A 13,418-nucleotide genomic window follows, 5' to 3' on the forward strand; every position below is an offset into this window, starting at 1 on the left:
GTGCAGAGGGACTTCGGAGTCCTTGTGCAAAGAGGTTAATTTACAGGTTGAGTCTGTGGTAAACAAAGGCAAATGCAATGTTGGCATTAATTTCAAGAGGAATAGAATATAAAAGCAATGAGATAATGCTGAGCACCTCCGCTCCGTCCGCCAAAACAGACAGGATCTCCCAGTAGCCACCCACTTCAACTCTGCTTCCCACTCCCATTCAGATACGTCCATACATGGCCTCCTCTACTGCCATGATGAGGCTAAACTCAGGTTGGAGGAGCAACACCTCATATACCGTCTAGGTAGCCTCCAGCCCCTTGGTATGAACATAGAATTCTCCAACTTCCGGTAATTCCCTCCCCTTCCCCTATCCCTATGTCACTCTGCCCCCTCCCCCAGCTGCCTATCACCTCCCTCATGGTTGCGCCTCCTTCTACTACCCATTGTGTTTTCCCCTATTCCTTCTTCACCTTTCCTGCCTATCACCTCCCTGCTTCCCCTTCCCCACCCTTTTATCTTTCCCCTTACTGGTTTTTCACCTGGCACCTACCAGCCTTCTCCTTCCCACCCTCCCCCACCTTCTTTATAGGGCCTCTGCCCCTTCCCTCTACAGTCCTGATGGAGGGTTCCGGCCCGAAACGTCGACCGATCTTTTTCCACGGATGCTGCCTGACCTGCTGAGTTCCTCCAGCGTGTTGTGAGTGTTGAGATAATGCTGAGGCTTTATAAGACACCAGGCAGGTCGCACTTGGAGTATTGTCAACAGTTTTGGGGCCCTATATCTCAGAAAGGATGTGTTGTTGTTGGAGAAAGTCCAGAGGAGGTTGACGAGAATGATTCCGGGAATGAAGGGGTTAACATGTGAGGAGCTTTTTGGCAGCTTTGGGCCTGTACTCACTGGAATTTAGAAGAATGTGGGGGGATCTCATTGAACCCTGCTGAAAGTTGAAAGGACTAGATAAGGTGGATGTGGAGAGGATGTTTCTTATGGTAGGGGTGTCCAGAACTGAAGGGTGACCTTTTAGAACAGAGGTAAGGAGGAATTTTTTAGCCAGAGTGTAGTGAATCCGTGGAATGCTCTACCATAGACTGTGGTGGAGGCCAAGTCCGTGGGTATATTTAAAGTGGAGATTGATAGTTTCCTGATTGGTCTGGGCATCAAAGGATACGGCGAGAAGGCAGGTGTATGGGGTTGAGTGGGATCTGGATTAGCCATGATGGAATGGTGGAGCAGACTTGATGGGCTGAATGGCCTAATTCTATGTCATATGATCTTACCATATACACAAGAGATTCTGCAAATGCTGGAAACCTAGAGCAACACACACAAAATGCTGATGGAACAAAGCAGGTCAAGCAGCATCAATGGAGAGGAAATGTTTTGGGCTGAGACCCTTCATCAGGAAATGTCAAATAACCATATAACCATATAATAATTACAGCACTGAAACAGGCCATCTCGGCCCTTCTAGTCCGTGCTGAACTCTCACTCTCACCTAGTCCCACCGACCTGCATTCAGCCCATAACCCTCCATTCCTTTCCTGTCCATATATATATATATCCAATTTAACTTTAAACGACAACATCGAACCTGCCTTAACCACTTCTGCTGGAAGCTCGTTCCACACAGCTACCACTCTCTGAGTAAAGAAGTTCCCCCTCATGTTACCCCTAAACTTTTGTCCTTTAACTCTCAACTCATGTCCTCTTGTTTGAATCTTCCCCACTCTCAATGGAAAAAGCCTATCCATGTCAACTCTATCAATCCCCTTCATAATTTTAAACACCTTTATCAAGTCCCCCTCAACCTTCTACGCTCCAAAGAATAAAGACCTAACTTGTTTAACCTTTTTCTGTAACTTAGGAGATGAAACCCAGGCAACATTTTAGTAAACCTCATCTGTACTCTCTCAATTTTATTGACATCTTTCCTATAATTCGGTGACCAGAACTGTACACAATACTCCAAATTTGACCTTACCAATGCTCTATACAATTTCAACATTACAACCCAACTCCTATACTCAATGCTCTGATTTATAAAGGCCAGCATACCAAAAAGCTTTCTTCACCACCCTATCCACATGAGATTCCACCTTCAGGGAACTATGCACCATTATTTCTAAATCCCTCTATTCTACAGCATTCTTCAATGCCCTACCATTTACCATGTATGTCCTATTTTGATTAGTCCTACCAAAATGTAGCACCTCACATTTTTCAGCATTAAACTTCATCTGCCATCTTTCAGCCCACTCTGCTAACTGTCCTAAGTCTCTCTGCAAGCTTTGAAAACCTACTTCATTATCCACAATGCCAAAATGTCTATTATCTATTGTCATGTATGTCAGTGATAATAATTCTGACTGTGATTCAGATAGACAAACAAATATACAAAAGTCACAATGAGGTAGACTGAAAGATCAAGAATACATCTTTAGATTATGAGAGGTTAGATCCCTGCTGTTTGTCATCTGAGAGGAAGGATAGGCAAGATGTCTGGTATTGCTCTCGGGCTGAACCGAGTGCAAATGCAAGAGAAACAGTATGTGAAGGTGGTTTGCGCTATATGGCTAAGATGCCGAAGAATTTTGTAAATCTTGCAGGAGCAAATGATGTTGGGAATGGCGAGGGTGAAGTGTCACAGGAGGGCTGTGGGACAGGTGGCAGAGGAGGAGTGTCAGGAGAGTGCAGACACACCCAGCTTTGAGACACCAGGCAAGGTCATTTGACTCCAAATAATTGATTTATTGATTATTACAGAATGTCTCTCTGGTGCTTCCCACTCCCTCCCCTCTCCCTTCCCCTTTTCCCAACTCCCTGCCCACTTCCCACTCTCAGCCCACTATACAGACCTGTATCAGAATCAGCTTTATCATTACTCACATAGGTCATGAAATTTGTTGCTTTTTTTGCAGCAGTACAGTACTGTGCAAACGTCTGAGGCATCCTAGCTATATATATAGAACATGGAATATAGAACAGCACAGCACGGTACAGGCCCTTCGGCCCACAATGTTGTGCCGACCCTTAAACCCTGCCTCCCATATAACCCCCCACCTTAAATTCCTCCATCTACCTGTCTAGCAGTCTCTTAAATTTCACTAGTGCATCTGCCTCCACCACTGACTCAGGCAGTACATTCTACGCACCAACCACTCTCTGAGTAAAAAACCCTCCTCTAATATCCCCCTTGAACTTCCCACCCCTTACCTTAAAGCCATGTCCTCTTGTATTGAGCAGTGGTGCCCTGGGGAAGAGGGGCTGGCTGTCCACTCTATCTATTCCTCTTAATATCTTGTAGACCTCTATCATGTCTCCTCTCATCCTCCTTCTCTCCAAAGAGTAAAGCCCTAGCTCCCTTAATCTCTGACCATAATGCATACTTTTGAACTTTTTTACTGTGCCCATGGCCTGTTCTTCATCAAGTTATGGCATTGTTGCACTGTTGTAACTATATGTTATAATTATGTGGTTTTTGTTAGTTTTTCAGTCTTGATCTGTCCTGTGTTTCTGTGATATCACACCGGAGGACTATTGTATCATTTCTTAATGCATGCATTACTAAATGACAATAAAAGAGGACTGCGTGTCCTCATAATCTAATCTAATCTAATCTAATCTAATACTCTCTAAAATAGGCAGCATCCTGGTAAATCTCCTCTGTACCCTTACCAATGCTTCCACATCCTTCCTATAGTGAGGCGACCAGAACTGGACATATATATGTGTATCTATATCTAATGAACCAATCACGTGGCAGCAACTCAATGCATAGAAGCATGCAGACATGGTCAAGAGGTTCAGTTGTTGTTCAGACCAAACATCAGAACGGGGAAGAAATGTGATCTAAGTGACTTTGACCGTGGAGTGATTGTTGGCAGCAAATGGGATGGTTTGAGTATCTCAGGAACTGAAGATCTCTTGGGATTTTCACGCACAAAGGTCTTTAGCGTTAACAGTGAATGATGTGAAAAACAAAAAAAAAACATCCAGTGGGTGACAGTTCTATGGGTGAAAACACCTTGTTAATGAGAGAGGTCAGAGGAGAATGGCCAGACTGGTTCAAGCTGACAGGAAGGTGACAGTAACTCAAGTAACCACGTGTTACAACAGTAGTGGCAGAAGAGCATCTCTGAACACACACATGCTGAACAGTGGTAGAAGACCACAAACGTAAACTCAATGTCCCTTTATTAAGTCGAGGAAGTAACTGAAAAAGGTGGCCCTTGAATAGATTTCTCCTAAAATGGAGAAGGATTAATAGTAACAATGTGGTGACTGGCACATTCAGTATTAGATAAAACTTTATAATCAACTATTACTAGCACTGTTTGCAGAATGAACTATTTCACAGGATTTTGTTGAAGAACCAGGCTTCTCACAGCAGAGAGCTCCATGGTCACATTCCAGTGGCTCGCTGACCTTTGACCTACATATGACTTCCATTTTGAAAAGCCAAGATGGTTTCCACACTCTGTTAAAGCTGGTAAAACTCAATAATGAGAAAACAGAAGAAGCTGCTAGATTATTTTGTTCTGGGTTTTGAAACAATTTTTGGAAAGTATTTAGCAGAATTAGCAGGGGGTTTCCGGACTCTAATCCACCAGTACCCCAATTGTAAGCTCAATAGGCTGAACGAATGAACATGGGAGTGGATCAGACAGTTCAACAATAGAGGCTAATCTTCTGTGCTGCGTAAGTTAGTCAGCCATGGGTACACTTTCCAAAACCCTGGCTGCAGCTTGTTACAGCAAATCAGCATCACCAAACAATCAGAGAAATTTCCGAAACACTTCAGTTTCAAAAGCACGGCAAATGAAAAAGGTGGTGGGGAGGGAAAGAGGGCCTCAGATCTCTCAAGAAACAGACTTTAACACAGGGACTGAATGTATCATGCTGACCTGTTTCAGCTGGTGATTAATTTAACCCTTGACCCATGTCAATTGAGTTAGAGAAGCTGATAATGACTATAAAAGGCAAATAAGCATAAAATCTCCTTGTCAAACTGTAACCCATTTCACCAAAGCTAAATAGATTTTCCACAATTTAGAACACAGAAGATTACAACACAAATTAATTACTGGTTTAATTGGTTGTGGTGGGACAGTTCTGTATCCTGGAATAAAATCTCTTGGTCTGCCAAATTCACCAGCCATAACAGAGAAAATACGGAGACTAATGCTCCTCTCCTGAGTGATAGAATATAGGAAAGTACAGCACAGTACAGGCCCTTCTGCCCACAATATTGTGCTGCCTTTTTAGCCTACTCCAAGATTAGTCTAACCTTTCCATTCTACATAGCCCTGCATTTTTCTATCATCCATCTGACTATTAAATGTTCCTGATGTATCTGCCTCACCACCACAAAGGGTTCCATGCACCCACCACTCTCTGTGTTTAAAAAAAAACACTTACCTCTGACATCCACCCTATACTTTCCTCCAATCACCTTAAAATTCTGGCTCCTTTCCAGTCCTGATGAAGGGTCTCAGCCCGAAACGTTGACTGTTTATTCATTTCCACAGATGCTACCTGACCTGCTGAGTTCCTCCAGCATTTTGTGTGTGTTACTCTGGATTTCCAGCATCTGCAGAATCTCTTGTGTTTATGTCATAATTGTGCTCCCCCACTCCCTCTGCCTTCCGTATTAGCTATTTCTGCCCTGGGTGGCTGTCCTCTCAAAAAGGTATAATTGTAAAGTGTTTCGAGAGAAGTATAGGGGCAAGTTCTTTACACAGAGAGTGGTGGGTGTGTGGAACGTGCTGCCAGGGGTGAGGGTAGAGACAGATACATTAGGGACTTTTAAGAAACTTAGGCACATGGATGATAGAGGAATGGAGGGTTTTTAAGGAGGGAAGAATGCTGAGATATCCAAGGACGTGCTGGGACACATCATCAGTGATGTAACCTGGGGCCATCGGATGTTTGAAGTCTTTGAACATCAGACACTCTCACCCAGGTGATCAGTCCCAGCAGCATTGGTCCGCAGGTCACAGCTCTTGATTCCATACCCATCCGGAGACTTGCTCAGCAGCCTCTGTGACAGTCCCTGATGGCTCTTTTCTTTGCAGCCCCTATAATGCCAAGGAGAAAGAACAGATTGAACTTGGAGTAAGTGGAAAAGGTCAGCACGACATCGTGCGCCAAAGGGCCTGTACGGTGCTGTAATACTCTGTTCCATCGATGATTTTTATTGTCTTGTACAGCTCCCGGGCGGCGAGGTGGAGATACATCTCTATCAAAGGAGTTGTAAGGTGCTGCTCCCCACCAGCTGCTCTCAGGGCTTCGGGGGGCTAAGCAGGTGCTACACCTTGCCCAAGGGTGACCTGCAGGCTAGTGGAGGGAAGGAGTGCCCTACACCTCCTTTGGTAGAGACATATCTTCACTCCGTCACCCATGTACCTATCCGAGTCTTCTTAAATGACACAATGGTACCTGCTTCAACCACTTTCTCCGGCAGCTCGTTCTGTATGTTCACCACCCTGTGTGTGAAAATGTTGTCCCCTCAGATCCCTTTAAATATCCCCCCCCCCACTATGCCCCCTAGTTTTGGACATAACCTGGGGAAAAGACTGTACCATCCACTATATTGATGCCTGTCATGTTGGGCTGGCATGGTAGCATAGCTTTAGCATAAGCCCATTACGGTGTTGGTGGCCTGGGCTGTCTGTAAGAAGTTTGTACGTACTCGCTGTGACCGTATGGGTTTCCTCCCACATTCCAAAGATGTACAGCTCATTGGATTAATTGATCACGTGGGTATAACCAGCAGCGCAGTCTCACTGAGCCAGAAGAGCCTGTTACCATGTTTTATCGCTAAATAAAATAATCTTGAAATAAAACACTTCTATAAATTTGCCCTTCATTCTCATAAATGAGACTAACGGGGTTACTCTGCTGGGAGTGGGGCCAAATGTACAGTGCCTATAAAAAGTATTCACCCCCCCCCCCCCCAGAAGTTTTCATGTTTTATTGTTTTACAACAGTGAATCACAGTGGATTTAATTTGGGTTTTTTGACACTGATCAAGAGAAAAAGACTCTTTTGTGTCAAAGTGAAAACAGATAGCTACATAGTGATGTAAATGAATTGCAAATTTAAAATGCGAAATAATTGATTGCAAAAGTATTCACTCCCTTTAATATGACACACCAAATCATCACCAGTGCAGCCAATTGGTTTTAGAAGTCACGTTAGTTAAATAAAGATCTGTTTTTGGAGACTTGTGTGCAGTCAAAGTGTTTCAATTGATTGTAGTGAAAATACACTTGTATCAGGAAGGTCCAACTGCTGGTGCCAGTATCCTGGCAAAAACTACACCATGAAGGCAAAGGAGCATTCCAAGCAACCCTACGAAAAGGTTATTGAAAAGCACAAGTCAGCAGATGGATACAAGAAAATTTCCAAGTCACTGAATATCCCTTGGAGTACAGTTAAGTCAATCATTAAGAAATGGAAAGAATATGGCACAGCTGTAAATCTGCCCAGAGCAGGCCGTCCTTAAAAATTGAGTGATGATGTAAGAAGGGGACTAGTGAGAGGGGCCACCAAGGAGACCTATGACAACTCTGGCGGAGTTACAAGCTTCAGTGGCTGAGATGGGAGAGACTGCACATACAACTGTTGCCTGGGTGCTTCACCAGTCACAGCTTTATGGGAGAGTGGCAAAGAGAAAGCCACTGTTGAAAAAAACTCAAATGAAATCTCAGCTAGAGTTTGCCAGAAGGCATGAGGAAGACTCTGAAGTCAGCTGGAAGAAGATTCTATGGTCTGATGAAACCAAAATTAAGTTTTTTGGCCATCAGACTAAACGCTATGGTTGATGTAAGCCAAACACCACACATCATCAAAAACAAGCCATCCCTACTGTGGTGGCTGCATTATGCTGTGGGGATGCTTCACTGTAGCAGGCCTTGGAAGGCTTGTGAAGGTAGAGGGTAAAATGACTGCAGCAAAATACAGGGAAATCCTGGAGGAAAACCTGATGCAGTCTACAAGAGAATTGTGACTTTGGAGAAGATTTGTTTTCCAGCAAGACAATGACCCCAAGCATAAAGCCAAAGCTACACAGGAATGGCTTAAAAACAACAAAGTTAATGTTCCTGGAGTGGCCAAGTCAGAGTCCAAGACTCAATCCAATTGAGAATTTGTGACTGGACTTGAAAAGGGCTGTTCACTCATAATCTCCATGCAATCTGACAGAGCTTGAGCAGTTTTGTAAAGAAGAAAGGGGAAAAATTGCAAAGCAGATGGAGACCTAGCCACACAGACTCAAGGCTGTAATTGCTGCCAAGTGCTATCTACTAAATACTGACTTGAAAGGGGTGAGTAATTATGCAATCAATTATTTTGTGCTTAATAATTGAAATAAATTTAGACCAATTTGTAGAAATTTGTTTTCACTTTGACATGAAAGAGTCTTTTCTGTTGAGCAGTGTCATAAAAGCCAAATGTTGTAAAATAATAAAACATGAAAACTTCCAGGGGGGAGGGAGTGAAAACTTTTTATAGCCACTGTAGGTACAATGTTTAAGCAGAAATTCCTAGACTTTTACTTTTGTGTTCAGCGTAAAGAATATTCTGAATTTATTGTGCAAGAATAATCAAAATAGACCAATCAGAACAGACTGACATATAAAAAAAACTTATAACCACCACATAGGAGGTAATTGGATTCAAACATTAGACTAACAGTTCAGAGAGTTTTCAAAGTTTGGAAATATTTACCTCCTTGAAATCTCATCACTGATCATTTGTAAGGTAGACAGGACAAAGAAATTATTTTTAGGTCTGAAGAAAAACACCTCATATTTCATCTGGGTGGCCTCCAACCTGAAGGCATGAACATTGATTTCTCCAACTTCCACTAATTTTTCCCCCTTCCCTCCTGGGGCATATTGGTTAATACATGATTGATCTTGTTAATATAATGCAGGAACAATTTCCATTGATGTAGACATCCAAATCTACAATCTGAATCAGGTTTATTATCACTGGTGTATGTCATCTTTTTGCAGCAACAATATAGTGCAAAACATAAAATATACTATAAGTCAAGTAAAGTATATAGTCATTTAACCATATACATGTATCTAACCAATATATTCATATAATGTATATAGTCATTTAACCATATACATGTATCTAACCAATATATTCATATAATGTATATAGTCATTTAACCATATACACTTATCTAACCAATATATTCATATAATGTATATAGAAACAAAATATCGTTTCTTTGAACACCCTGGTAAAACACAGTAGTACACATAACACGCGATAATTTATGAAGGTAAGGATAAAATCTGCAGATGAATCATACATAAATAACAAACTAAAGTGCATTAATATTAAATATTGTAAAGTATGGAACAGATTAACCAGTGACACTTCAAATATGATACAGCGGGGAGTTCAGAAGCCTTTGGGAAGAAACTGTTTCTCATCCCGACCGTTCTTGTCTTTTTGCATCGGAGTCTCCTGACTGATGGTAGAAAGTCAAAGAGGATGCTGGATGGGTGGGTGGGATCTTTAATAATACTAAGGGCCCTGCTTGTCCAGTGCTCCTGATAAATGTCCCCACTGGATGGTAGGGAGACCCCTATGATCCTCTCAGCTGTCCTCACAGTCCTTCGTAGGGACTTCCGGTCCGATGGTCGACTGCTCCCGTACCAGATGGAGATGCAACTTGTCAGGATGCTCTCAATGGTGCTCCTGTAAAACGCACCTAAGGTGGGGTGTAGTGAGAGTGGAGGGGAGCCTTGCTTGCTTCAATAAAGTGGAGGTGCTGCTGTGCCTTCTTGTTCAGGCAGGTGATATTAAAGGACCAGGTGAGGTCATCTGTAACAAATTACAATAAGAAACAAATATCCATATTATTTAAATAAGTGATGAGAGGCCCCAGTTTGTCAAAGTCGACCATGGACGTTGCGTCCTGGCTATCTAGGTACACAAGCCAGGGCAGTACGATATGGAGAGCAAGTTGTTGCCCATGTGGCAGGCGACCCCCCTCCACACATCTGATGAACCCAAAGGAATGGCAGAGACCGATACAGTTCGGTACCAGCAGCATTGTAGAAGTCGTCAGTCAGCGTTGAACTCAACGTAGGACTGCCTTAGGGACTCCAGCTCCGGATTCTTCCCTTGGGATTTACTTCCAAAGCCTTCTCCTTCCCCATGAGTGGATATAGCCGTAAGGCAGAGGAGGTTTAAGAGCAGAGTTTTCCTTCTAAATGAGCTGCCAGCTACGGCTGACAAGCTCCATCTGCCTGAAGTGATTGGTTTTAAAGCACCAATAACCTGCCTTTGCCTCTTCTCCCGTCAGTGGAAGTGGTTCCATCAGTCTTTGTAGCTAAGCCACATGTGAAGGCCAGGAGCTGGACTTGGTTATCAGAGACTATTTGAGACCCACGCAACTGGGAACATTTAATAGGTAGTGGGAGCTTATCCGCACTATCACCCCCAGTTATGACAACCTTAAGAAACCAAAAAATGTAGATCAGTAATATAACTAAAAAGTAATATTATATATTTTAAAATACACTATTTAAACACATAAACACATAAATATAAATATATTTGTATTTGCCAACGTGGAGCAGAGAGCAAGTTTGTAAACCTGGCAGGAGTAAAGGATGTTGGGAATGGTGAGGGTGGAGCACCACGGGAGGGGTGTGAGACAGGTGGGACAGGAGGAGTGCTGGGGCAGGGATAGGACTGGTGCAGACCCTTGGCCCGAAACATTAACTGTTCATTCCCCTCCTGAGTTCCTCCAGCACTTTGTCTGGATTTCCAACATCTGCAGAATCTCTTGTGTTTATGTTATTATTTGTTTCGATCCAAGAATTATTCTTGGAGAGAAAAGCCGGGAAAATGGAAATTCAGCAAAATTATTGACTCCTGTTACAAAAAAATATTTACTTCGCTAACTGAATCGGGAAGAAGGTACGGGAGTCTTCTGTCCTATACTACCAGGTTCAGAAGCAGTTACTCCCCTACGACCATAGAACTCCTGAAGCAGCATGGATAACTTCATTTATCTCAACACTAAACTCTACAACTCATGTTCTGAGCGGTATTTATTTATCCATCTATCTATCTATTTTTTTGTATTGGACATTTTGTCTTTTGCTCATTGGTTGTCAGTCGTGTGTAGTTTTTCACTGATTCTATTGTTTCTTTGTTCTACTGTGAATGTGCAATAAAATGAACCTCTGGGCCGTATACGGTGACATGTACATTCTTCGATAGTAAATTTACTTCGAACTTTGAATTGAGGTCAGTTTTGAGGTGTGTGAACTAATTTCTCCACTGTAACATTGTGGAGTTTGCAAAGAAGGCACTGTGCTGTACGTAGAAGAAAGTGACCCTTGCTTGTTGCCATTAACCACACAGTGCCTCTGTTTTCACTGGAGTTTCGAACATTGGGAGGGCAGGGGGAGGGGAGTTGGACAGGACAATTAAAAATTGCTTGGGGGAGTGGGGCTGTGGCTTTTCTGGCTGATCCTGTGTGGGGTCTGGACAGCATGGGCCACACTGCTAATGAAATAACTGGATCCACAAATAGGCGAGACACAAAACGACTTTTTGAAAAGCATCGGGGCATTTTCTTGAAGCCACAGATTAGAACAGACAGCTGTAGTTCAGTCACCGTGCACGGGTTGCAACGGTAGTGTAGCAGTTATTGCTACCTTATGTCAGCTCGCTTATTAAAATAATAAAAACAATAACAAGGCCATTGCCTGCTGGTTCTGCAAGTGGAATCTAACAGCTCCCTCACAGCAAATGTAAAGAGCTGAGCAAATCAGCTGTAGTGGTCACATGGGGAATTTAATTCTGTGACACACCATGGTAGTTAGAACCGTATACTGAAATGAACAGAGTTAGATATAAAAAGTTCTCTTCCGAATCCCACAAGTTCCTGAGAACAGAAAGAGCCTTTCTCAGAGAAAGGCCGGAGGTTTGATGTCAATTGGTGCTTGCTGCAATCTAAAATGTAAAGACGAGGAGACTAGCATTCTTCGTGTCAGACCTGACAGCATCCAGCTGGGAATGGATAAGGAGGAGGAGGAGGATTACCAGCAAGACCAACTTATATTAAAGTGCAGCTCTCTTTATATTGGCTGATTTAATTACTAATCGCTTTTGCCTGACTGGCATCAGTAAGGCACACTCAGTGTTCTGTTGTAATCAGGCACTTATACACAGGCAGACGGGGAATCAGGGAATCCACAATGAAGTCTCGCCTTTACTGTGTGTTCTTCTGGGGAATTCTTCTGAATTCAGGTACTGATGTCATCGTCATTTCATTCTTGCGTTTACAACTGTAGCCTGGCATCATTTTTAAATCTCTCTTCCTCTCCCCACTCTCACTCTCACTCTCTCCCTCCTTTCGGCCCTTTCCCCATCGCTATCTCCTTCTTCTCTCCCCCTCTCTCGTCTCTCTCACCCCCTCCTTCCTCACTCCCCACTCTCTTGTCTCTTCACCTCTCTCCTTCCTCTCTACTCCCTCTTGTCTCTCCTTCACCCCTCCCTCTCCTTACCCCCTCTCCCCCTCCCCTCTCCCCTTCCCCCTCCTTCCGCATCTTCTTTAGCCCTCCCTCCCCTCTTCCCACATTTCTTTCTTTCTTTCTCTTTCTCTCTCTCTCTTCTTTCTGCCCCCCCCCCCAAGCTCCTGTTTTACAAAAGAAGAATTTTGGAAGGCAGGAGCTTAGTTTTAAGCTCTTTATTGCAGGTTTAATGGTGTATCGCATTCAGGAAAAGACTTCACTCTAGACAGGACGATGTTGAGTTGGTTTCCTATCTCGGATCTGATCTATTCGATGTGCCTTTTCATTTAGATCAGCTTCTGTTCAAACTTTTACCTTATTACAGTGTTTCTGACTCCTCCAAAGATAACCTGCATCACTCGGTCATTACCGCAGCTTTGTTAAAATAGAGACTCACTGACGAGGGAGTTGGTGAACTTTCTGCAGTTCTGTTTGGTTCTGCTTGCAAGTTGAGTTTTCATGGAGGAGTTCTGTTCAGAAATCTCCCGTTATATGGTGTCGGCTGTTTAGTACAAGTGCCTCAGAGGAGGAGGGTAGTAATGTCAAATCACAGAACGAGCAGAACGACCAAAGGCTTGATCAAAGAGGATTTAAGGAGGTGGGGTGGGGAAGGGAGATAGTTGGAGGGAGAGGGGAGGGGAAGGGGGAGAAAGATTTTGGGGGTAAGAGAGGGTTGGACAGGGAAAGGGGAGAGAGAAAGAAGGGGAGGGACAGGAGGAGGAGAGGGAGAGATGGGAAGGGGTGATGGGGAGGGAGAGAGAGCAGAGAGACAGTGAGAGGGAGAAGGGCACGTTCGGCACAGTATTGGGGGCTGAAGGGCCTGTATTGTGTTGCAGGTCTTTCTATGTTTCTGGAGCGAGGATGTGAAA

General features: G+C 43.5%; 1 protein-coding gene across 5 annotated transcripts in view; it reads left to right on the forward strand.

The window, feature by feature from the left end:
- Nucleotides 1-13,418, forward strand: part of LOC140186119 (protein crumbs homolog 1-like) — a 162,926-nt gene that overhangs the window by 117,373 nt on the left and 32,135 nt on the right. The gene's annotated exons all lie outside the window — the stretch shown is intronic.

Source organism: Mobula birostris, chromosome 22 (assembly GCF_030028105.1).
Source record: "Mobula birostris isolate sMobBir1 chromosome 22, sMobBir1.hap1, whole genome shotgun sequence".
Classification (NCBI taxonomy): Eukaryota; Metazoa; Chordata; class Chondrichthyes; order Myliobatiformes; family Myliobatidae; genus Mobula; species Mobula birostris.